This window comes from Callorhinus ursinus, unplaced genomic scaffold, assembly GCF_003265705.2.
Source record: "Callorhinus ursinus isolate GAN/ISIS: 27379988/994484 unplaced genomic scaffold, GSC_fseal_2.0 scaffold31, whole genome shotgun sequence".
Lineage (NCBI taxonomy): Eukaryota > Metazoa > Chordata > Mammalia > Carnivora > Otariidae > Callorhinus > Callorhinus ursinus.
Window position 1 is genome coordinate 6121148 of NW_027397093.1, and position 22859 is coordinate 6144006.

The 22859-nt window shown below is 46.9% G+C and overlaps 1 long non-coding RNA gene and 1 pseudogene across 1 annotated transcript; one reads left to right on the forward strand and one right to left on the reverse strand.

Moving 5' to 3' along the window:
• Positions 1–918: 918 nt before the first annotated feature.
• On the reverse strand, positions 919–4521 carry LOC141370295 (uncharacterized). Its single transcript, XR_012374199.1, has 4 exons — positions 4108–4521; positions 3426–3498; positions 2294–2546; positions 919–1598 (listed from the first exon to the last, which is right to left on the reverse strand). It is a non-coding gene; the product is annotated as an uncharacterized lncRNA (long non-coding RNA).
• Positions 4522–4818: 297 nt separating this feature from the next.
• LOC112807580 (putative acidic leucine-rich nuclear phosphoprotein 32 family member C) lies at positions 4819–6044 on the forward strand (annotated as a pseudogene).
• The last annotated feature ends 16815 nt before the right edge of the window (positions 6045–22859 follow it).

Genomic DNA, 22859 nt, shown 5'->3' on the forward strand with positions numbered 1-22859 from the left:
CCTTCATACACATCCTCCTACAGCACAACAACTAAGAAGGCTTCCTGGCTCTTAAAAGACTTTCAACAATACAGTCGAGGGCCTCATAGCCTCAGGGAGAAGTAATTAGAGAGCATAATTATATGAATCCTCTTTTACAGATGAGGCAAGTGAGGCCAGAGAAGTGAAGGGCTTCTCAGAGCTGAGCGGATCCGAGGTGGTATGTGAATCCAGGTTCTTTGCTCCTAGTTGCTGCGCTTTTCCAATCCAGCTTCTCTCAGAGGGAGGGAAAGGCGCCTGATCAAGCCCGTGCTCTCTTTCGCCGTCTTACGTGCTTCATCTCATCTAATCCCTGCAGTGGCCCCAGGAAGCAGAAGTCATCACCCCCATTTTGTAAATGAGGTGACTGAGACACGGGGAGGTCAAGTCACTTGCCAAGATCACCCTACAAATAGGTGGTGAAGGCAGTTTTCCAGTTTAGGTCACCGGGATCTGAACCTCATGACTTTGCCCTTCACCACGTCGCCCTGCCATGTAGAAAACTCGATGTCTTAGGACTGCCTCATTAGAAAAACAGCCCTCACGCTACTGCAATCCTCTCAAGTAAATTACCTCCCCAATCAATGAAAGAATAAGCAGCACAGGGTGCTTTAACTCTCAGGCTTCCAGCCAGCCGAGGAGAGCCCCCGTCATAGTTGATCAGGGCTGTCCCTGTGTGATGTCGCCCAAATTCCCAGCTGAATCACCACAACATTTCAAAAGTTAACAAGTGCATTAGCCCAAACAGAGACATCTTGAGACAGGACTGAATGCCCTTCCACATCACAGAAGTACCTGAAATCACCAAATTTGTAGGGGTTTGACTGGAAATTGAGAGGGTCGCTGTGAAATCGTATTTGGAGAAACTTTATTAAGACACAAATTATGCCCACTACAAAAATTATGCTTGTTACAAACTCGGATTTTTTAGCTCATTTTCCAGATGGGCAGTAGCACAGACTTTCTTAGATCTTCCCTCCCACAGTCCCACTGGGAAGAGAAACAGGGGAAGGGAAGTGGCGGGTGAGGCAGACTTGAGATCGGGGTGGGCGCAAAGTATCTGGGCCATGGGGCAGAATGCGCCAGGACCTCATCCCGGGTGGTTCCCAGCAGGCACGGCCTTGCTCTTCTCCTCATGTTTCCACCACTCACTCTTCCCACCCCTGCCCTTGTCCTCTGGGCCAAGCAGGGCAGCGAGAGAACATGGAGGACACCAGCCCACCCGGGTGCCGGGAGGAGAAATGAGTCCTCTACCCCCGAGGCCAGCCTCCTCCAGGCATGGAGCTGAGGCCAGAGTACTCCCATTATTTCCCAGTGCTTGGGCTTGTCCAGGGTTCCTCCTTCATCTCTTCCAACGTGTCTCCTGCGGGTTCACTTCCTTTCCCTGTAAGGAACTCCCTGGGGATTCGAGCACAGACTCACAGCGCACTGAGTCTGCCTTCTCAAACTCCAACGCCATTTCTTCAGCTTTCTCCTGGGGTGCCAAGTACGCTCCCTCAAACACCACACGCCTGAAACCAGGCTGCTGTTACATGCCAACAACAGAGGCAGGTAAATGAGAGCTGGCTTCAAGAAACAACCTAGAAAAATCAAGATAGGACTTGAGTGGCCAGGCAAAGGTTTCTGAAAAGGCAGCACCATCTTATCATGCCCCAAACTGAGCTCATTGTCTTCCTCTGCTGCCTTCTCCTCACAGGGGCTCTGTCCTGGTTAATGGCCTCATCAGTCAGTCAGTCACTCAGTCCAGAAAGCGAGGGCCGGGGTGGGGGGGCGGGGAGGACAGACAGCCTTGAACTCCCACATCCAATCGGCAGCCAAGTGCTGTCAGCTTCATCCCCTTGATACGCCTCAAACTTGCCCCCTTCTCTCCACCCCTAGATGACATTACCTGACTTCAGCCCTTCTCACTCCCCGTGTGGATGATGGCATCGGCTTCTTCTCTGGGCTGCCCCCTGAATAAGCCAATCCTTCCCCAACTCTGCTGCCTCAGGGGTCTCTGGGAAATGCAGACTCTAACCTCGGTAGCTTTCTGTCTATCCAGCCCCAGAGTGGCACAGACTCTAAGCATTTTGCCGCCCAGACTCGACAAGATAGAGCCACTCCCAGGCGCTCAGGCGGCTGTCCTAGTTTGCACCCATATTCCTCAGAGGGGTCCGTTCTCTTCATCTAAATCCCCCTGTCCAGGTCTCCCTAAAACATTGCCAATCACCTGCAGGGAAATCCCTACTTCTCTTCAAAGTCCACTTCAGGTACAGTCTGATGTATGAACACTTACCTGCCACCTCCAATCTCCCCTTAGCACTAATTAGTCCTTCCTCTGTGTGGTTCATATCCTTAAGCAAATGTGCTTTCCTCCTGTCCGTCTCCCTGAACCACTTGAGAGCAGAGGGCTTGCTTTCTTTGTCACACATTCGGAGGGCCTGTCCCACTGAACGACCGGAACTCAATTCAATCCACCAACTCACTGCAGAAAACTTGAAGTTCATCACTTTGTGTAAAGGGTCTAAGTATGTACTTCTCTATCATTCCTGAAAATGATATTTAAAGGTAATAGATGGTGACATATTTTTAAGTTAAGACCATGTAGAAAACTCCCATCCTAGGCACTGGCAAATGGCACAAGGTACCCTGAGACAAACAGGGGAAAGCTATTGAGTGGATCACCTGTCATGGAAACAAGTCACCCGGTGCCAAAATATAACAATTTTTATGAGAATTATTTTGGAATATTATTCTGTGGAGCAGGATATGACTCCCCAACATGGGGAGTAAAGAGGACAATGACCAAAAAGACTGCATCAGGAGGCTATTATAGGACAAACATTTTGTGAAACATTTTATAAACATTGACTCCCTCCACAGCCATGCAAGATGCATGCTATTAGCTATTTGCAAATAAAGAAATGAGGTTAAATACAGAAAATAGTCCTGGTTTTTGGCTAACAAATGACAAAACAAGAATTTAAATCCAAATCTGATTAGTTCGAAGACCAGCTTCCCAGACCAAATGTCAAATCAAAATAAAGAACATAAAAGTCATGATATGAAATGATGGGCAATAAAAAATGAAGACCCCAAAATCCTAACTATAGCGGTTAGGATTAAGTTCAGCTTCGGTTAATAGTGACACAAAGCGACAGGGACTTAAAGCAGGTAGATGTTTATGTTTGTCTTATTTCCAAGTCTGAAGATAGGCAGGCCAGGGCTGGCTTAGCATCTGCAGAATCGTTGGTCACTCCCATTCCTAGGGGACAGCCCTCCTGCTCAAGTCCCATCATGAAGCTCCAGCCATGCCATCCATATTCCAAGTAGCAAGGGAGGAAGGAGAGCGAGAAGAGGCAAAGCACTCCAAAAGCTACCATAAAACAATGCCATTCAACCCTATGAGCCTAATTACATGATCTCACCTAACCACAAAGGAAGACAGGAAACGGAGTCCTCATTCAATGCAGCCATGAGCCCCGGTAAAAATCAAAGGTTCTGTGAAACAGAAAATGGACATCAGGGTAAACACATACTGCCCTCTGCCACACGTACTTAATATTAAATGCATTAGAAATACTGCTATTGTATGAATGCAGCACTGTTCCTGCAAAAAAAAAAAAATGTGTACATTTATATATTAATGTGTGCTCATTCGGAAGGACCCCAGCCTTTATTAGCAAGCCTGGCAAGGAGGAGAGTATGAAAGCGAATGAGGGTTAAACTCCTCATGCCTCGGGGGCAAGTCAGGAGGGGGGAAGTGAGTTTTACCATTAATTATGATAATAGAAAAAATGTGGTTATTCAGAGCACACATCACATTTAATGCAGAATTGCTGAAGACATTGGCTACAAGGCAAGGACACCCATTTTTACGACTCTTACTTAACACTATGAGAGATGATAGCCGATCGATGAGACAAGAGGAGGAAATCGCAATAAGAGCAAAATAGGATGCATGGTTTTTACAGCAGAGAAAAACTCAACCTACCCAATGAACAACAGAAAAGAGGGAAAACACACAAAACACATGGAAAATAGGACATAAGATGGCAGAGATAAGTTCTAATCAAATAATAACAAAAAACCCAAATGGGTTAAACTTACCAATTTAAAATGAGACTCCCACATTGGATTAAAGAAAACAATATCCACCAACACATTGTCTTAGACACATTTCAAGCAAAGAAACAGGGAAAAGCTAAAAAAAAAAAAAAAAAAATTGTGAGAGGGGAGAGATACACCAGGCAAATATGAAGCCAAAGAAAGCTGGGAGGGCAGTCCCAAAACCTGACAAAATGGAATCCAAAACCCAAAGAATAATGTTACCTATTGATCAAAAGAAACAGTAAAAAGTACATGGATATTTATGTATCTTACGATATAATTGTAATAATAATTCAAAATATATAAAGCAATAACTGACAGGACTGTGGGAAGAAATATACAAATCAACAACTATAGTTGAGAATTTAATATCCCCTTCACAGACAGTGATAAATAAAGCCATAAAAATTGAGCAAAAATAGAGACTATCTGGCTTTACCCCCGCCCCCCCTCCGGCCTCCGCCCCTCCCGCCCCTCCCGCCGCGCGTCTCCCCGCCGCCCGGTCCTCGGTGCAGCCGCGGCCGCCGAGCCGAGCAGCGCCGCGCGGGGCCGAGTGGAGCCGAGCAGCCGCCCGCGCCGCGTCGCCGGTTTAAGCGCAGTGCGGGGCCGCGGCCGGGGGCGGCAGTAGTGAGACCAGCGCTGCGCTCCAGCCCCCTTTTCGCTCCATGGTTTCTCCCCGCTCCCCTGAGTAACTTGGCTCCAGGAGGGGGGCTCCGCTCGCCAGCCCGCACGCCGCCCGCCGCCTGGGACCGCGCCGGCGGCCTCTACAGCCCGCAGAGCCCTTCCGACGGCCCTCGCTGCGCAGGCCGGGACGCCTCTCCCCCCTCCGCCCCCGCCGCGGAAAGTTAAGTTTGAAGAGGGGGCAAGAGGGAAACATGGACAAGAAGAGGAGGATCCACCTGGAGCTGAGCAACCGGCCCCCGGCAGCTGTTCGAGAACTTGTCCTGGATAATTGCAAATCAAATGATGGGAAAATTGAGGGCTTAACAGCTGAATTTGTGAACTTGGAGTTCCTCAGTTTAATAAATGTAGGCAATTATAGGCAAGATTTCAGTTTCAAATCTCCCCAAACTACCTAAATTGAAAAAGCTTGAGCTCAGTGACGATAGAATCTTTGGCGGTCTGGACATGTTAGCAGAAAAACTTCCAAATCTTACCCATCTAAACTTAAGTGGAAATAAACTGAAAGATATCAGCACCTTGGAACCTTTGAAAAAGTTGGACTATCGGAAAAGCCTGGATCTGTTTAACTGTGAGGTTACTGACCTGAGTGACTACCGGAGAGCGTCTTCGAGCTCCTGCCCCGGCTGACCTACCTGGACGGCTGTGATCGGGGGGCCCGGGAAGCCCCTGGCTCAGATGCTGAGGTGCGTGGTGTGGCTGAGGAACAGGAGGATGAAGACGAAGTCAGTGGCGAGGAAGAAGAATCTGGACGTGATGGAGAAGTGGATGAAGATGAAGACGAAGAAGATGAAGGTGAAGAAGAGGAAGAAGTGCGAAAGGCGAAAAGAGGAAGAGAGAAACAGACGATGAAGGAGAAGATGATTAAGACCCCAAATAACTTGGAAAGAAAGAACTGTTCAGTATTGGTTGGACCGCTCATATGGATTTGGTAGCCGTTTAAAAAAGAAAAAAAAGAGTAGCTGTGATACAAACCCCAGGACACCCACCCACCCAAAGAGCCAAAGAATAGTTCCTGTGGCATTCCACCTTCCTCCATTTAGCCCCTCTTGGAAATTCACCGCCAAGCTTGGGGACTTCACTCCAACAAAATTGTAAGCATTGTTAGGTTTTCATGTCAGACTTGCTGTAGCGTGGAGAGCTGTGACTGGGGAGCTGGCCGTCTGTGGCTACCGGTTACACCGAGACTGTAACAGCATTTTTACTTTCTGTACAACAAAGCTTTGTAAATAAAATCTTAACATTAAAAAAAAAAAGAGGGCGCCTGGGTGACTCAGTTGGCTAAGCGACTGCCTTCGGCTCAGGTCATGATCCTGGAGTCCTGGGATCGAGTCCCACATCGGGCTCCCTGCTCAGCAGGGAGTCTGCTTCTCCCTCGGACCCTCTTCCCTCTCGTGCTATCTCTCGTTCTCTCTCTCTCAAATAAATAAATAAAATCTTTAAAAAAATTAAAAAAAAGAGAGAGACTGTCTGAATAATATAATTATTGAAGACAGAGGACTTCACACCGGATAAATACTGAGTATGCATTCTTACTAATTACATATTTAACCTACACCAAGAAATGACCATCTATAAGACCATGGAAGTGTCAATAAATTCTAAGAGGTATGTTCCACTATCACAGAAGTATGTATGTTCTCTACTCATACTCCAATAACATTAAAAATTACCAACAAAAAATTAAATGCAAAATTCTATGTACCAAGAAATAGGATTACACACTACTAATACCTTTTTTTAAGATTTTATTTATTTATTTATTTGACAGAGACATAGCAAGAGAGGGAACACAAGCAGGGGGAGTAGGAGAGGGAGAAGCAGGCTTCCCGCTGAGCAGGGAGCCCAATGTGGGATTCGATCTGGGACGCCAGGACCATGACCTGAGCCGAAGACAGATGCTTGATGACTGAGCCACCCAGGCACCCCCTACTACTAATAACTTTTGAGCTAACAAATCATAACTGAAATTAATAAATGCTCTAAGACTCAGTAACATTTAAGACACTCCACTTCAAAATTTGTGGGAATAGCCGAAGCAGAACTTTTTGGATATTCATAAATCCATAAAAAAAATAAAAACAGAAATTGAAAACATTCAATTCAAGAAACTACAAAAAATATAACAGAGCAAATATAAATAAAAAGCAAAAAAAACATAAAGGCAAAAATAAGTGAAATTGATCATTAAAAAATAGACATTTTGCAAAACCAAAAGGTAGTTCTTTTTTTAATTAGATTAGGAATTATTTTTTAATTTTATTTTATTATGTTATGTTAGTCACCATACAATACATCATTAGTTTTTGATGTGGTGTTCCACGATCCATGGTTTTCATACAACACCCAGTGCTCCATGCAGTATGTGCCCTCCTTAATACCCATCACCGGGCTAACCCATCCCCCCTCCCCACCTCCCCTCTAGAACCCTCAGTCTGTTTCTCAGAGTCCATAGTCTCTCATGGTTCATCTCTCCCTCCGATTTCTCCCCCTTCATTCTCCTAATGTCCTCTATGCAATTCCTTATGTTCCACAAATAAGTGAAACCGTATGATAATTGACTTTCTCTGCTTGACTTATTTCACTTAGCATAATCTCCTCCAGTCCCATCCATGTTGATGTAAAAGTTGGGTATTCGTCCTTTCTGACGGCTGAGTAATATTCCATTGTATACATGGACCACATCTTCTTTATCCGTTCATCTGTTGACAAAAGGTAGTTCTTTAAAGAAATTGACAACAGAGAACTTTGGCAACACTGCTCGGGACAAAAGGAGAAAAATTAAAATAAACCAAAGACAGAATGAAATAGGAAACACAACTACACAATAATAAATCTCAAAAACTGAGATAAAAGGAATAGATTTCTTAACATGCTTTTAGCAGGAGCAGAACGTGGGTCTGACCCAGTGAGCAGCATAGCCCACCTCCCCAGATCCCTGCCTCATAGACTAAGGGTCTGAGCCCAGATGCCAGAAGTTCACCCGTCATCCTTTATACCCTGAGCCTCATCTCTGAGAGGACACCCACCTTCCATCACTCTAGTCCCAGAATTTTACAAAGCTCAAATCTGACCAGATAGCACCCTTGTTTAAAACCCTTTGGTGGCTCTGAGAAACTCACAGCCAGAGGGAGCCTAAGGAGACATGACAACTAAATGTAACATGATATCTCTGATGAAATAAATCCTGACACAGAAAAGGGACCTTAGGTAAAAACTCAGGAAGTCTGAATAAAGTATGGGCTTTAGTTTCTAATAATATGTCAATATTGATTCACTCATTGTGATCAATATAACATATTAATATAAGATGTTAATGATAGCGGAAACTGAGTATGGGGTCCATGGGAATACTCTGTTCTATCTTGGCAATTTTTCTGTAAATCTAAAAGCTACTGTAAAACAAAAAGTTGTTAAATTAAAAAGAATCTAGTGGAGGGGGAACCCTTCAGTGATTCCCCAACACTTATAAATTCAAGTCCCTTATCTTGAGAAATGCTGCCCTTCTTTGTGCACTGGCATTCCGACGGGGTAGAGACCAGTGGCCAGGGCACCAAGAATAGAGAGAGATGGGAAGACTGCTTCTCATCACTTACCCAAGCTACAGAACAGAATGTGGGTGGGAACACTTTAAGACAGGGCTCAGGAAAGAAAGAAAAAAGAAATGGCTTTGGCTTGGAAGGGCCCTCATTTTGATCAGCAAAACATTCCCCAAAAGGAGCCTTGGCATGCCTTGGGAACATGTTGTCACAGCTGTTGGGACATCTGCTGCCCTGCACCCCCAGTTTGAGACCTACAGTGTTGCAGCAGCCCAGGTTGGAACCCCAACATTGGCCCAACAGGGGGTCCCTCCACCATCCAAAGCATCGAGATATGGTCAATCATGGTTTAGTCATCTCTAAAGAACCTGTCTGGATCAGATGCTGCTCCCCATGGCTGCAGCCCCAGATCATTTTCAGATCACCCTCTACCCTTGGGCTGGCCATCCCAAACATAGACAATAGCCATGGGTCTTCGTCCAAGCTTGCCCATTTCAGGTCAATTTCCCAGGGCTCGTCCAAATTAACTCAAAGATTGCCACAATTTTATAAGAGAGTGCTGGAACAAAATAGATGACTTACGAACACTTCCAGCTCTAAAAAATTCTCTGAGGGCACCTGGGTGGCTCAGTCGTTAAGCGTCTGCCTTCAGCTCAGGTCATGATCCCAGGGTCCTGGGATTGAGTCCCACATCAGGCTCCCTGCTCGGCAGGAGACCTGCTTCTCCCTCTCCCACTCCCCCTGCTTGTGTTCCTGCTCTCACTGTGTCTCTCTCTGTCAAATAAATAAACAAAATCTTTAAAAAAAAAAATTCTCTGAATTTTGGGGCACCTGGGTGGCTCAGTCGGGTAAGCGTCCAACTCTTGTTGTCAGCTCAGGTCATGATCCCAGGGTCCTGGGATCGAGCCCCACATCGGGCCCTCTGCTCAGTGGGGAGTCTGCTTCTCCCTCTCCCCCTGCCTGCTGCTCTGCCTATTTGTGCTCTCGCTCACTCGCTCTCTCTCTTTGTCAAATACATAAATAAGATCTTTTTTTAAAAAAAAAATTCTCTGAATCTCTCCATCAATTCTACAAAAATGGACTCAAATCTCCTTCTTCCTGTTTCAGACTCCTCATTTTCAATTCCTCTGCAGTTCTGCTGGAAATGAATGAAACCCCCTAAGAGCCTCCAGCTTTCTTTTTATCCAGACCCCACGAAAAGAGAATTCTAGGCTTGAAAACCCAGTGTGGGCTACAGGAGAAATGCCAGGCGGCCACACATAGAAGCTACTTTGCAAGTTACATTTCATCCGCATCCCCCTCATTCATCTTTTGGCAAAGAGCAGAGAGAGGATTAAGAATGAGGAGGATTCCATCAAGTCAGGCAAAATTAATTAGCTGCAATTTCACTGCTGAGCTGCCAGGTAAATTTCACAGTGTAATCACTCCAAGCTCCCGCATTAACATGACAATAACACCTTATAAGCATTCAATATCCCATTTCCCTCCATGCATGGTCAAGCCTAAGAATTAGATACTAACCCAGCTGCCATGCTTGGTTTGGATCTGGGAAGAATCAAATTTTGTAGAATGTTTCTCATAAAGAAACACAATAGCTGCTATCTCCACTTTTCCTCCTCCCCACTCACCTCTCCACTCTGGAAAGAGTTTGGACTCCCGTCTCTGGGCCTGTGGGCAAGGCTGGCTGGCAGCATGCTAGAGCAGAAAGCAGGTGGGAGTCGGCCATGAACCCACTATGTAACTTGGGGCATTTTACTCTAACTCTCCAGGTCTTGTTTTTCTCACCTGTAAAATGGGAACAACAGCACAGTCTTGTGTGCCTCCAGGCTTGACAGGAAAATCACTTGGGATTATGGAATATTGTTTACACTTTGCTAACTGAACAGTGCTCCAGTCACAAAGCATCGTAGAAAAAAACAGCATGAGTGGGAAGACTCGGTTATTTAGACATGAGCACTCACACACCCACCCTGCACCATCCAGCCTGATATCTGGCTGAACGTCAAGGTCAGCAGGAATACTGGGGGCTGCAGACGTGGGCAGGTGTCTATCCCCCACGGCCCAGAGCTGATGTTCAAAGAAAACCCACGTTTGTCCTCAGCTAATATCTTTAGCTATTATTGTTCAGAAAGAGCTGACGTATCTGCTGTTGGACCTTCACCAAAACATCAATAGCTAGTTGTTTTTCTCTAATGGCTTAAGGGAAGAAAAACAGCAATCCCATAACTAACCAATGAGGTTGACAAGACAACTTGCAAGGGAGTCTGGACAACCACAAGGAATGTAACCCCAGGACCCGGGCAGTTATATACAGTTACATGGATAAGCTTTGCGGCCAGGCCAGCTGGAGTTTGAATCCGGGCTCTGCAACCTCGTCTTTCTGTGGTCTCCTCACCCTTATATGGGAATGATAATACCCACGTTATTGAATTATTGAGATGCACCAAACACAGCACCTGGCACCTAGTTAGTGCTCCGTGTAGCCTTACACAGCAACAACCATGTGGCATCCACCTGGCTGCAGCTTAGTGATGGGCTGATTTCCATTTAAGAAAACTGAAGATACAAGAAGAAAAACCCAAGGAGATTGGGGGCATGTAGTATTTGGACTACACTTAATGGCCCAGAAAGCATAGAGGGAACTAAAGCTTGGGCCCCAGGAGTAGCCTCGCACATCTGAGAAGAAGCAAAATGAACTGGAAGGAGGACATCCATCCACCGTGACCGTGGCTCATCAGCCTGAACAGGTGGCTAACTCAGAGAACACTAGATCCCAGGAAGTCTCCCCTGTGTCAAAGGGAATCTTCTTGGTAGACCAGTGTAGGCTCTGGGTCTGCCCTCTGCTGCTACACAGAGCAGTTCTACATCTGCTTCCAAATGGTGGCTCTAGAGAAAACACCTCTCGTCTCCACTAAGGACGCCCCATTCCTTCCTCAGTCCCCAGTGACCAGACAGAAACTGTGTGGCCCAGGACTTAATTTCATGAGCTCTGAAGTCAGGTGGATATGGAGTGAATCCAGTTTGGCCCTGGTCCAGCTAGTTTACCTTCCTAAGACTTAATGCCTCTACTGTAATAGGGAGAATTTAATAGAGAAGACACCTCACAGAGTCGGGTGCATAATGTGAACACTAGTCTTAACTCATATTAAGCGCTTACTAAATGTTAGTAATTTTTATAAAATGGAGAATTTACAGGGAGAAGATAGCTCATAGAGTTTTATGCACAATGCAAACGTAAGTCTTAAGGCATATTAAGCATTCCATTAAATACTAGTAATATTCTTCCTTCAAGCACTTGGAATGTCCTGACTGACAGGAGTGTCTTTATTTGCCTGAGAGCCTTGGATCACACCAACTCATCTACCAATGTGATTTAGGTTACATGGTATCAGCACAACCAGAGAGACTGGAAATTAAGATCAGCCACACGAGCAGTCATCCATGCCGATGTGATGGAGCTCTCTGAACGCCAAGGCCCAGATAAGCTCCCTGGTTGACAATACTCCATGCATACAGTCACACAACTGAAACTGGGAGATACATGCTGTCCTGACTTCACAGGGAAACGAGAATGGAAGCTCCATGTTTGGCGCTTCTGGACTCTGCTATGAGCTTCTTCTGTTGGCTGACTTTAATCTGCATTCTTTCTTTATAATAAACTATAAACATGAGTATAACAGCTTTCAGGGAATTCTAAGAGTCCCCATAATAAATTGTCAAATATGAAGGTGGTTTTAAAAGTCTCCAAACTTGCAGCTGGTGTCAGACTGTGCACTTTCTAACTTCACAGTGGGCAAACTCTTGTGGCTTCTAAATAGCATGGCTAACCTAATGTATCCAAAACAGGAATCATGACCTGTCTTTCCAAAAAATAAACTAACAATGTAGTTTTTTAAGTCTCCAAAACATGGCATCTAATACCTTGCTCATCTCCATCAAACCAGCAGAAGGAAATGGGACATGCAAATAGGCATGGGGGTTTTTTACAGGCTAGGACTGGAAGTGGCATCTATCACCTACACTCACATGCCATGAGCTGAAACTTAATCAGATTGTCACCCTTAACAACAAGGGTGGCTAGGAAATATAGAAGACTTGGGTGCCCAGAAGAAGAAAGAGCTCAGTTAGCCATCCCTGCCATAGTGCCCATCAATTTAGAACTAGCGCTCAATTCCTTATTTCTGTTCTTCAAACACACTAGGTTTATTCCTGCCTCAGGCTGACCACTGCTATTCTCTTTGCCTGGCTCTCTGCATGACTGGCTCCTTCTTGTCATCCAGACCTCAGCTCAGACGTCACCTCCTCAAAGAGGGCTTTTCTGGCCACTCAATCTAAAGTGGCCTCCACTCACCAGCTACTTTCTGACATACCCCACTGTTTCAGGTTTGTCATGCATTTCTATTGGCATCTGAATCCACCTTGTTATTTTTGCATCTGTTTATTACCAGTCTCTGCATGAGATTAAGAAATCCATGAGTGCTTGGCACTGGCAGATGCTTATGAATATTTCTGAATAAGTGAATGAATGAATGCTTTTCTTCCACTTTTCTCTCCAGTGAATATCATTATGATCATTACTTTGAACTCTTTATCAGGCATTTTGCTTATCTCTGTTTCATTTACTTCTTTTTCTGAGGATTTTAACTTGTTCTTTATTTGGACAATATTCCTCTGTTTTGCTTGACTTTCTGTATTTGTTTCCATGAATTAGGCAAAACAGCGACTTCTCCTGGACTTGAAAGAATAGTCTTGTGTATGGTCATCCCTTGTGTAGACTATAGGTGCCTGGTGACTTTGGCTGGCCAGCTAAAGCTGCGGTTGGCATGAGCTGGGGGTCCCATGCACTTTATGCTGGGGTTGCCCAGGCGGGATGGCATGGGGGTGAAGTGGGAGTGGGCCGGGGTGTCCCAGGGCTCTCTGCATAGAGGGCACCCTGCCAGGTAGCTGGATCCCAGATGCGTCATGGGCTAGGGGGCCCCAAAAATGCTCTGTGCAGGGAGCACCCTGGCAGGACAGCTATAGCTAAAATGGGTGTAAGTCAAGCTGTCCCAGGGTGCTCTATGCAAGGGCCACCCTGGCCAAGTGGCTGGAACCTAAGCCAGTGTGAGCCAGGAGGTCCCAGAGTGCTCTGTGCGAGGGGTGCCCTGGCAAGCCATCTAGAGCTGAAGTGGTATGGGCCTGAAGTATTCTGGAGTGCTTTGCACCTGTGGCACCTTGGCACAATGGCCTGAGCTGTAATGAGCGCTGACTAGGGATATGTCCCACTGTACGCTGGACTGGGGTCACTTTGGTGGGATGGCTGGGCTGGTGGGCCTAGGGGCCCAGAGCTCACTGAGGTGGCCCTCAGGCTATGGTGCCCAGAACTTGCTCCTGTCTGCTCTATCGAGGCCAAGGGAGAATGTGAACCATGGCGCTTGTCAGTCCCTCCACCCCAGAGAGAGTTCCAGCAGTTCCTCCATCACCTGGCAGAGTTCTGGAGCTGAATCTTTAATATGCTAGTTGCTCTCATAAACCATAGCTTTCTTCCTGTGCCTCAGAGCAGACAAATGTTCTCCTTCCCTCAGCACTGTTCCTCCGCCCTGCAGTTCCCAGTGTCAGAGGAGGGGGTCCCTTCTCTCTTGCCATTCTGTTTTTTGTTGTACAGAAGCTGTTCAGTCAGCCCTCAGATCCTCTTCAGGAAGAATCTCTTTATTTTATTTTTCTTAAGACCTTATTTATTTTTTTATTTGAGAAGGAGAGAACGAGCAGAGGGGCAGAGGGAGAGGAAGAAGCAGACTCCCTGCTAAGCAGGGAGCCTGACATGGGGCTCGATCCCAGGCCCCCAGGATCATGACCTGAGCCAAAGGCAGATGCTTAACTGACTGAGCCACCCAGGCACCCCGAAGAATCACTTTAGAAAGACTTGTAGGTTTGGTGTGACCATAGAGGAGGTGAGTTCAAGGTCTTCCTATATGGCCATCTTGGACCAGAATCTGAATGAATGTTTTGATTGACCAAACACCATCTGAACAGTACAACCCAACCCACAGGATGAGATCTCCATAGAGCGAAAACACCCATCTTTTCTCTGGTTCTGCTATATTTCTCCTAGCAGAGCCCATGATCTGATGAGCACGGGGATTAAAACCTTTCAGCCTTTTTCGGGTAGAGCCTAAACTCTGCCTCTTCTGACTGATTTGTCCCTGTCTAGTGGATGTTAAGGACCGAATAGTGAACTTGGGAGTTATTCATGCTAAAACTCATTTTATTTTATCTAAATGATACAGTTTGTCTCTGAGGGTCTGGTCAATGATCCGTTGTATTGGTTCTCCCATCCAAACTGGGTCAGTACATGAACTGATGCTCCCCACAGAGAGAGAAAGCAAACTAGTGTTCTTTCAGTCCATCTATCAACCTTGCCCCAAACAGCAGGCAAACCATGTCCTTGTTCAATTAATTGCAGACAATTTTAAATAGGCTCTTGAGCCCACCTGCTCTTGGCATTCACTGTGAGTCTCAGATTATCAGGGCTCTGTTCACCCTGACACTGCCTCTCAAGACCAGGCTCTGCCTCTGTGCCCCTCCCCCCACCCTTCCTACACGTGCCCTGTGGAGCCTCAGGAATTTCTGCAGGGGCCTCTGATGTCCATCACTGGGCTTGGCATCACAGGCCAAGCTTTTAAACATGGCTCTTTCACCTGCTAGTTGTATGACCCTGGGACTCTGTGTCCTCTTCTGTAAGATTAAAGAAGACAAAATGTGTAAAGCACAGAGCCTGGCACAGAGCAGGACCCCAACAAGAAAGTTCACATCCTCGAAATAGTACATGCTTCCTGGGTTCACCGAGTCCTTTACGGTGCTAGCATCCAGCACTGTCTGGGTTGAGGGAGGATAGCTGACTGTCCCTCCATAGAGAAGTTCAGTGTTGCCAGACCTCACCATCATCTCATGCACTCGCTACCTCAAACAGGGGCAGAGCACTGACTCCTCTCCAGGGACGGGCTTCCGGTTCATGACAATGCCTAAAAACAGGGTTCGGCGGGCTCAGTCCCTGCCAAAGCAAGGGTCAGGGGTGAGAGATGATTGCTAATCAGAGTGTAGAACACACCTGCTGACCCAGGGGTTCTTACTGAATAGTTCACCCCTCTTTCCATAGGCCTGAATGACATCAGGTTCTGGAAGCTTCCATAGGGCAAGCAAGAGAGGCTGCCAGTCACCCAAGACATGGTCCTCCAGACAGGCCTGGGTCCCTAGCAGAAGGCAGACTGTGCGGCAGGGTGAGAAGTCTACAGGGCTGCATGCTGCTTAGGCACGGCCGGAATGAAGCCAGGTGAGCACCGGAGTTGACAAGAGCCACCTCACACCTTCCCGTCTCTTTCCCCTGGGGGATCCCCTCTGCACAGGTTAAAGAGAGAAGGCCTTCACAATGATGGAATAAAAGGCAGCTCAAAGATCTTTCCTCCAGGAATAAAGGTAGCTGGATAAGAATGGAAGAGCAAAATCTTAGTCCTTTCATTGTAGCATTTTTTTCCTTCTCTGATAAATCGTATCTGAAAGGTCGCTCTTTGAGATTGATGGCTTTCTTCGGAATGTGCTTTCTCTCCCCTCCTCAGTCGTTGGGACTGCATATCACAAGACAGAGAGGCTGATATGCAGTGGTTCCTCTTATAAAAACTTAGACTTCAATGACATAAATAGCTAAAATAAAACTTTCCAGGACTCTGAGATTCTGGCCTTTTTAAGATTTGAATTTATGGGATGCTCTGCTTTCAGACCTCCCTCCCATTCTGGCTTTTGTAAAGAACCATAAACCCTGAGTGCGGGGCTGGGTCTCCAGAGCCTCTCAGGAAGCAGTGATTCTGGTTCTTCCGGCCATATACTCATCAGGTCCCCACCCACCCATCCGTCCATCCATTAAGGCATTCATCTCTTCTTGCAACAACCGGTTGAGCACCGGGTTCTGTCCTATAAAGGAGGGACATAGCAGCAAATTCCCAGACCTGGTCACCAGTCTCAGGGGAATGCCGCTCAAGGCACATACAGACAAGTAAACCGGCATAGCAGCATGCTTTGTCAGAAATATAATATAACCTGGTTTAGAAATAACTGTGTCTTATTCCCCCAAAGAGACAGCTAGGGCTTTCCGTCTGAAGCCTTGGGCTTCTTTTACCCACCAGATGAGTGCATGAGTAAGCTTTTGTGTCCAAAAATCTGGGCAAGTGATCTCACTCTGGTCCCTGTGGGCCAGCCTGCACCTGCTGCCTCCAGCCTGCACAAAGCTTTAAAAGACACCAGATCTGGGCAGGTGGGAGCCTTGGTGTCCTGTGTTAACAGTAGCCACTCCCTCTCTGCCGCCGGGTTTGTGAACCTTCTCTATGCTCAGCAAAGAGGAATTGGGTTGGCAGCAGCTCTCAATCTTGACCACAGGTTAGAAGCACCTGGAACTCTTAAGTCACTATGCCCAGACTACATCTAAGCCAATTAAATCAGGAAATCTGGAGGTAAGAGCCAGTCACCAGTCGTGTTTCAAGTTCCCCAGGTGAGTCCAGGTGAGAACAGCTAGTCTAAGGTGAGGTGCTGGCCCCGTTGAACATTAGGGATTCGAGATCAGCTGCATTAAGGGGAAGGGTTTGGGTTTCTCCTTCTGCTGGGAACTAGAACATCATCACAGCAGACTTCCCAGGGAAGCAGCAACGTCATTAGCAGATGAAGCAAAGAAGCAGGGGCACCCGCGTGGCTTAGTCGTTAAGCGTCTGCCTTTGGCTCAGGTCATGGTCCCAGGGTCCTGGGATCAAGCCCCACATCAGGCTCCCTGCTCGGCGGGGGGGCTGCTTCTCCCTCTCCTCCCTGCTTGTGCTGTCACTATCTCTCTCTCTCAAAATCTTTCGGGGGTGGGGGGTTGGAAAGAAAGGGAAACAGGCAACTATGGTGGATATGAAAGCTTCAGGGTACTTGTCTATGGAAAGCCCAGAAATGCCTGGACCAGTTTCTTTATGAGCTGAATCTCAGAGCTGGATTTTGTATTAGTTAGAAAAATTAGGAAATGTGTCACTTTTTGTACCTCAAGTGTCATCTAAGTAATTCAGCTCTTTTATGCACTCAGTGGTCACACAGGGCAGCAAGCGCTAAGAGGGAGGGAGGCCCCGCCACAGTAGCAGAGGAGGGTCCCCAAGCCGGCTAGTATTCTCCTCCTTTTTCTGGCACCCTTCAGTCCTCCACAGGTGCCCTGCCCAGCTGCCAGCCATCCCCACTAGGTCATATCCGCGTGGCAAGGACTGGCAGTGGTACAGAGGGGCATCAGGACCCCCAGGGAGAGGGACACTTTACCCCGAGGTAGAGGGGAGTGGAAGGTAAGAACCTTGGGCTCCAGGCAGCCGAGTCCCCCTCAGATGACCAGAGTTCTTCCTGTGACTACAGATCCCAGGGTAGATGCGCTCGCTCAGCTCCCCTGCCACCTGCCCTCTCACCCACTGTCCTTCCCACCCCCTGCTCCAGGCTCCCTCCCAGAACAAGGAACTTTAAAACATCGGAAATGACTGCTCAGCCCCTTTCCCTTCTCCAAAGAGACTTCCATTCCATTCTTTTGAATTTCTCCACTTGGCAGCCAAGCCCAGACCCCAATTTTCTCCTGAAGCATATGGCTTTAAGAACCTTCCCTTGTTTACCGTTGGGACTACTGACTGTATTTTATAGAAATAAAAAACTCGAAGCTTGTTCTCTCTGTTGGCACAGCCAACAAGGATCATCTGGCAGCATTGTAAATGACTCCGTTAAATCCCAGCTCTCTCGTGGGGCAAAGAGTCCCGCAGCCCAGGGCGTCTCAGCCTCGGCTGCAAATGGAATCACCTGGATGGGTTTTTAAAAATAAGAAGCCTGGGTCCCCACCCCCCAGAGATTTTGTTTTAATTAATCTGCAAGAGGTGAGGCATGCCATGTATGAGGATTGCCTTTGAAGACCCTCTCCATGGGATCCTGACACGTAACCAGGGGTGCAAACCACTGCAGTAGAGCAGATCAACATCTTCTCTGCCAGGAGTCTTGCCTCTTCACTGAGGAGCGCATCTCGGAAGTGCCAGGGTCTGGGGGAGACATGATAAAAGCCACGTTACTCATTATCTTCCAGGGTATCTGCAGGTCCCCACCTGGTGTTTTCATTGCCTCCACACCCCCTTCCGTTGGTTACAGGCACTGCTGGGGCCACCCCCATCTCTGTGCACATGCATTTTCCGGGATAAATTGTCTTTGCCTCGTGTGCTTCTCCGTCAGCAAAACTTTTCTGAACATGCACGCTAGGAGGGATGCATCAGACCCAGCCCCCAGTTGGAGAAGAGCAGGTGACCAAGGGCTGACCTGTACGTCCATGCTCGTGCACTCAGTGGGAATACAACAGGCTTTCAGAGAAGGGGCCAACGGTGGAGGAAGCTCCCTGGAGGAGGCAGGCCAAAGGTGGGATGGGATGGAATCTAGAGAAGGGTAAAGCCAAAGAAAAGGCTTCTAGGAAGAGGCAACACAGTAAGCAAAGGCTGAGGGCAAGAAACGGTATAACCTTAAGGGGAGGAGACGATGGGTGGAAAGGAAAGAGAAAGTGGTCCTATGGGTCATCCCTTCCCACTAGCCCTGTGGCCACCCCCTTGCTGGGACTGTCACGCTCTCCTCTCTGGATCTGTGCATCTGCCCCCGCCCTCCCTGTAGATCCCCTACCACTGGGGTGACAGCGGGTAGTAGGAGGTGACCGTTTGCTGACTCATCATCTACACTATCAGCACATCTAGCCTGATTAACAAAACTTCCTTGGCATCAGCTGATCTCCTGACTACGTCCAAATGTCCCATCCACGTGTTTCACAAATACCCTTTTCATAGGCGATTTGTTCAGCTCAAGATCCAGTGTCCACGCATGGCATCCAGTTGATCTGCCTCTTAAATTTCTTCTCCTCTAAAACTTACTTCCCTACCCCAATTTTTTTATGCCGTTTCTCTTTTGAAGACGTCACATCATTTGTCCTATAGAATTACCCTCATTCTGAATTCAGCTTACCACGTCCTTATAGAAGGTTTAATTAAGAAAATAAATAAATAGGCAAAAAATCACCAGCACAGGTGAGAAGCAGGAAGACCTAACTGGGAAACACTCTTGAGAGAATGGAAGAACCAAAACATTGGCTTCCTTTTATACTAATCCTTCAGGGTGTGGTTTGAAGAGAGAGGGAAAGTGGGATGCAACTACTTCCATCCCAAGCCCACCCACAGTTCCAGACTTTGGGCATGTGGTGAGAAAAAGAGTTAGTGGGAAGAAAAGACACAACTGATAGAAGGGGAATGACACTGAGGTTTGAACCCACTCGAAGGAGGTGAACAATGAAAGCCACAAAAAGAAGCTTTTCCAGTGGCCCCATCCTCCACTGGAACCTTCCCTGGGGAAGATCAAAGCCTTGTTCAGCCATAGCCAGTGGCCTGCCCTGTTCCCTCTGCGGACTTTCTTCAGCAGTGATGATGGAATCTCAGCCCGGATTTCACCCAGAGCCTTGGAGACAGCAAGAGTGCGAGAACGGCTTCCAGAACAGTCTACATGCTAACTCAGGCGACATCCTCTCATGAAGGTGGAGGACCACCCGTTCCACCACACTGTGAACATGTCCTACTGCACCCGGCAGCAGACATCAATGGAGAATGGAGGAGAAATGGGTCTGAAAGTGCTGAGCCAGAAGTCAACCTGTGAGAAAGTTCTCGAGCCATCACATGTATACAAGTGATGCTGGAAGAAGCCAGAATGCTCACCGACATTTTGTCAGAATGGAAGTTCTCTCCTTTCAAAAATATACTCAAGAGTGCTGTGTATGGCGTTACAAATGCACCATACATTTTCTCTGCGTTGATGGGAATTGGGTGAAATAACATTTTTGGATTTCCTGTTTGAAAAGCGCAATCCTGTAGCAATACTACGAACATTGAGTATGTGAATATCTGAAGTCAGGTGGTTGATACAAAACACATCTCAAGAATACACCTTAAATTTTGATCAACTGTTAGCAGAAACAATAGATTAGCCTTTAAATTCTTTGTATGAAAAATGACAGTTCTATGGAGAGATGATCAAAGAATATGAAGCCAAAAAAAGTAGGAAGATGTTAAGTACTATAAAGGTGTGTTAGGCAATTATTTAGTAAACATTATGCCATCTTTCTAGATTTGAGGATGTCTGTGGTATTTGGCCACTTATTCAAATTTGTGTTTTGTTGTGATTTCTTTTCATATTTTAAATACTCACTTTTGTACCTGGAAAAAAACTTAGGCAAAAAAAAAAGTGAAAGCTATAAAAATGGATGAATTAAGGAGTGATAATTAGCTTCGCACAGTTTCGTTTAACAAAAAAAAATTCCTTTAAATAGAGAGTGTGTTCTCCCGGGGCTTTTAGGTTATGGCTTCATAGAATGTTACAGCTTGAAAAGACCTTCGAGGTGAGTCCTCAGAGAGCTGGGCGAACTAAGGTGGAGAAAGGAACCAGGAACCAAAATCACACTGTGAGTTTGTGGCAGAGGTAGTCAGAACCCAGGCCCCTTGCCCGCGACCACAAGCTCCTGCCTCCGGGTGCTTGCGGGTTTACAGCCTGCCCAGGAGCACCTGGGATCATCCGGGGGTTAATCCCGTTGTTTACCCGGAAACACACATATTGACAAAAGCCCCCCAACACCTCTGCGCCACAGAGCTACAGAGCCAGATCCCGAGAAAGCAGAGAGTTTCCACCTCGGCCTGATCTACTCCGCACATGACACTCCATGTTCCCAGGGTCTGAGCCTCCCGTCTGTCTTCCTTGCAGCTAGAGAAGCCGGCAGATGCGGCAGGCGCCCCCTGCTGGCCAAGACGAATAAAACAGGCCTGGCTGCCCTACCCAATACTGATTTGGCCCCCATCCTCCTTGGTTTAAAAACTATACATAAAAGGGGGCGCCTGGGTGGCTCAGTCGTTAAGCGTCTGCCTTCGGCTCAGGTCATGATCCCAGGGTCCTGGGATGGAACCCTCCTCATCGGGCTCCCTGCTCAGGGGGAACCTGCTTCTCCCTCTCCCACTCCCCCTGCTTGTGTTCTCTCTCTCGCTGTGTCTCTCTCTGTCAAAATAAATAAATAAATAAAATCTTAAAAAAAAAACAAACCTATACGTAAGGGACGCCTGGGTGGTTCAGTTAGGCGCCTGCAGCTGGGGTCATGATCCCAGGGTCCTGGGATCAAGTACTGCATCAGGTTCCTTGCTCAGCAGGGAGCTTGCTTCTCCTTATGCCTGCCACTCCCCCTGCTTGTGCTCTCTCTCTCTCTCTCTCTCTGCCAAAAAAAAAAAACCTATACATAAGCTATGGGCTAACGTGGAACAATTCTCCACATGAGAGGGAAGGAAAAGTTCCATGAGACTCCGTTCTGTTTATGTTCAGTTGAGACAGTGGCAATCAGAACTGCATCCACAAGACCCTGAAAGGATGAAGCCCAGGTAGCGTAGCCCAGAACAGTGCCTTGAAATTTAATGTGAACAGACATGTTCACCTGGGGATCTTGTTGAAATGCAAATTCTGATTAGCTGGGTCTAGGGTGAAGCCTGGGACCCTGCATGGCTCAAGGACCTCACTTTAAGTAGCAAGATTGTAGATGAAGGTGCATGAACTTTGGAGTCAGATGGAATGGTCTGAGCCCCAATTTTCCCACTTACCAGTTGCATGACCTCAGACAAAGGACTTAACCATCTTGAACCTTGAATTCCATATTTGTAAAATGGGCATGTCCACACCTACCTCATTGCATTTTGCATGGATTATATGGATACCATATATATAAGTACCTAGGATGGTATCTGGTACAGAATGGGCAGGCGTTCAGTAAATGGTGACTATTACCAGTACTAGTATGTGAATTTTCTCCCAACAGTTTCATGTCCTCAGCAGCTCACTGCTCATGGATACTAGTAAAAGGCTTTGATCTATGCGAACATGGAAATCATAGCATCTCACTCTTATGGGTGATGTCATTGTCATGTATCAGCCCCCTCGCTGCCAAGGTTAGATCCACCTGTAACCACGAGCCCTGAGGCTTTGGGTCAGTTAGAGCTGGATCGTTAACAGTGGTCTCAGGTGTCCCTGATGAATGTATACCTTCTCTCACATCCAAACTGGAAAGACACAGAAGAAATAAGATTGATGCCTCATCACCACACTGGAGGTGAGCCGTATTTCACATTGGACACTGGAATGTGACCTGCAAATAAAATCTTCAGTGAGCCCGTGGGGAAAGTCTCAATGCTGTGGAGCTACAAGGTCTGGGTTCACATAGCAGCATTCGTGTTCTGTCATTGGGCCACCTCAAAAAAACTTTTAAGCCATCTGAGCCCCATTTCCTCGTCTGTAAAATGAGATGATGAACATAATGTGTCCACATTAGACATAAAATGTGGACTGCTTTGAAAATGATCGTCCCCAAATAAATTTTTTAGAAGAAAGAAGAAGAAGAAGAAGAAGAAGAAGAAGAAGAAGAAGAAAAGAAAAGAAAAGAAAAGAAAAGAAAAGAAAAGAAAA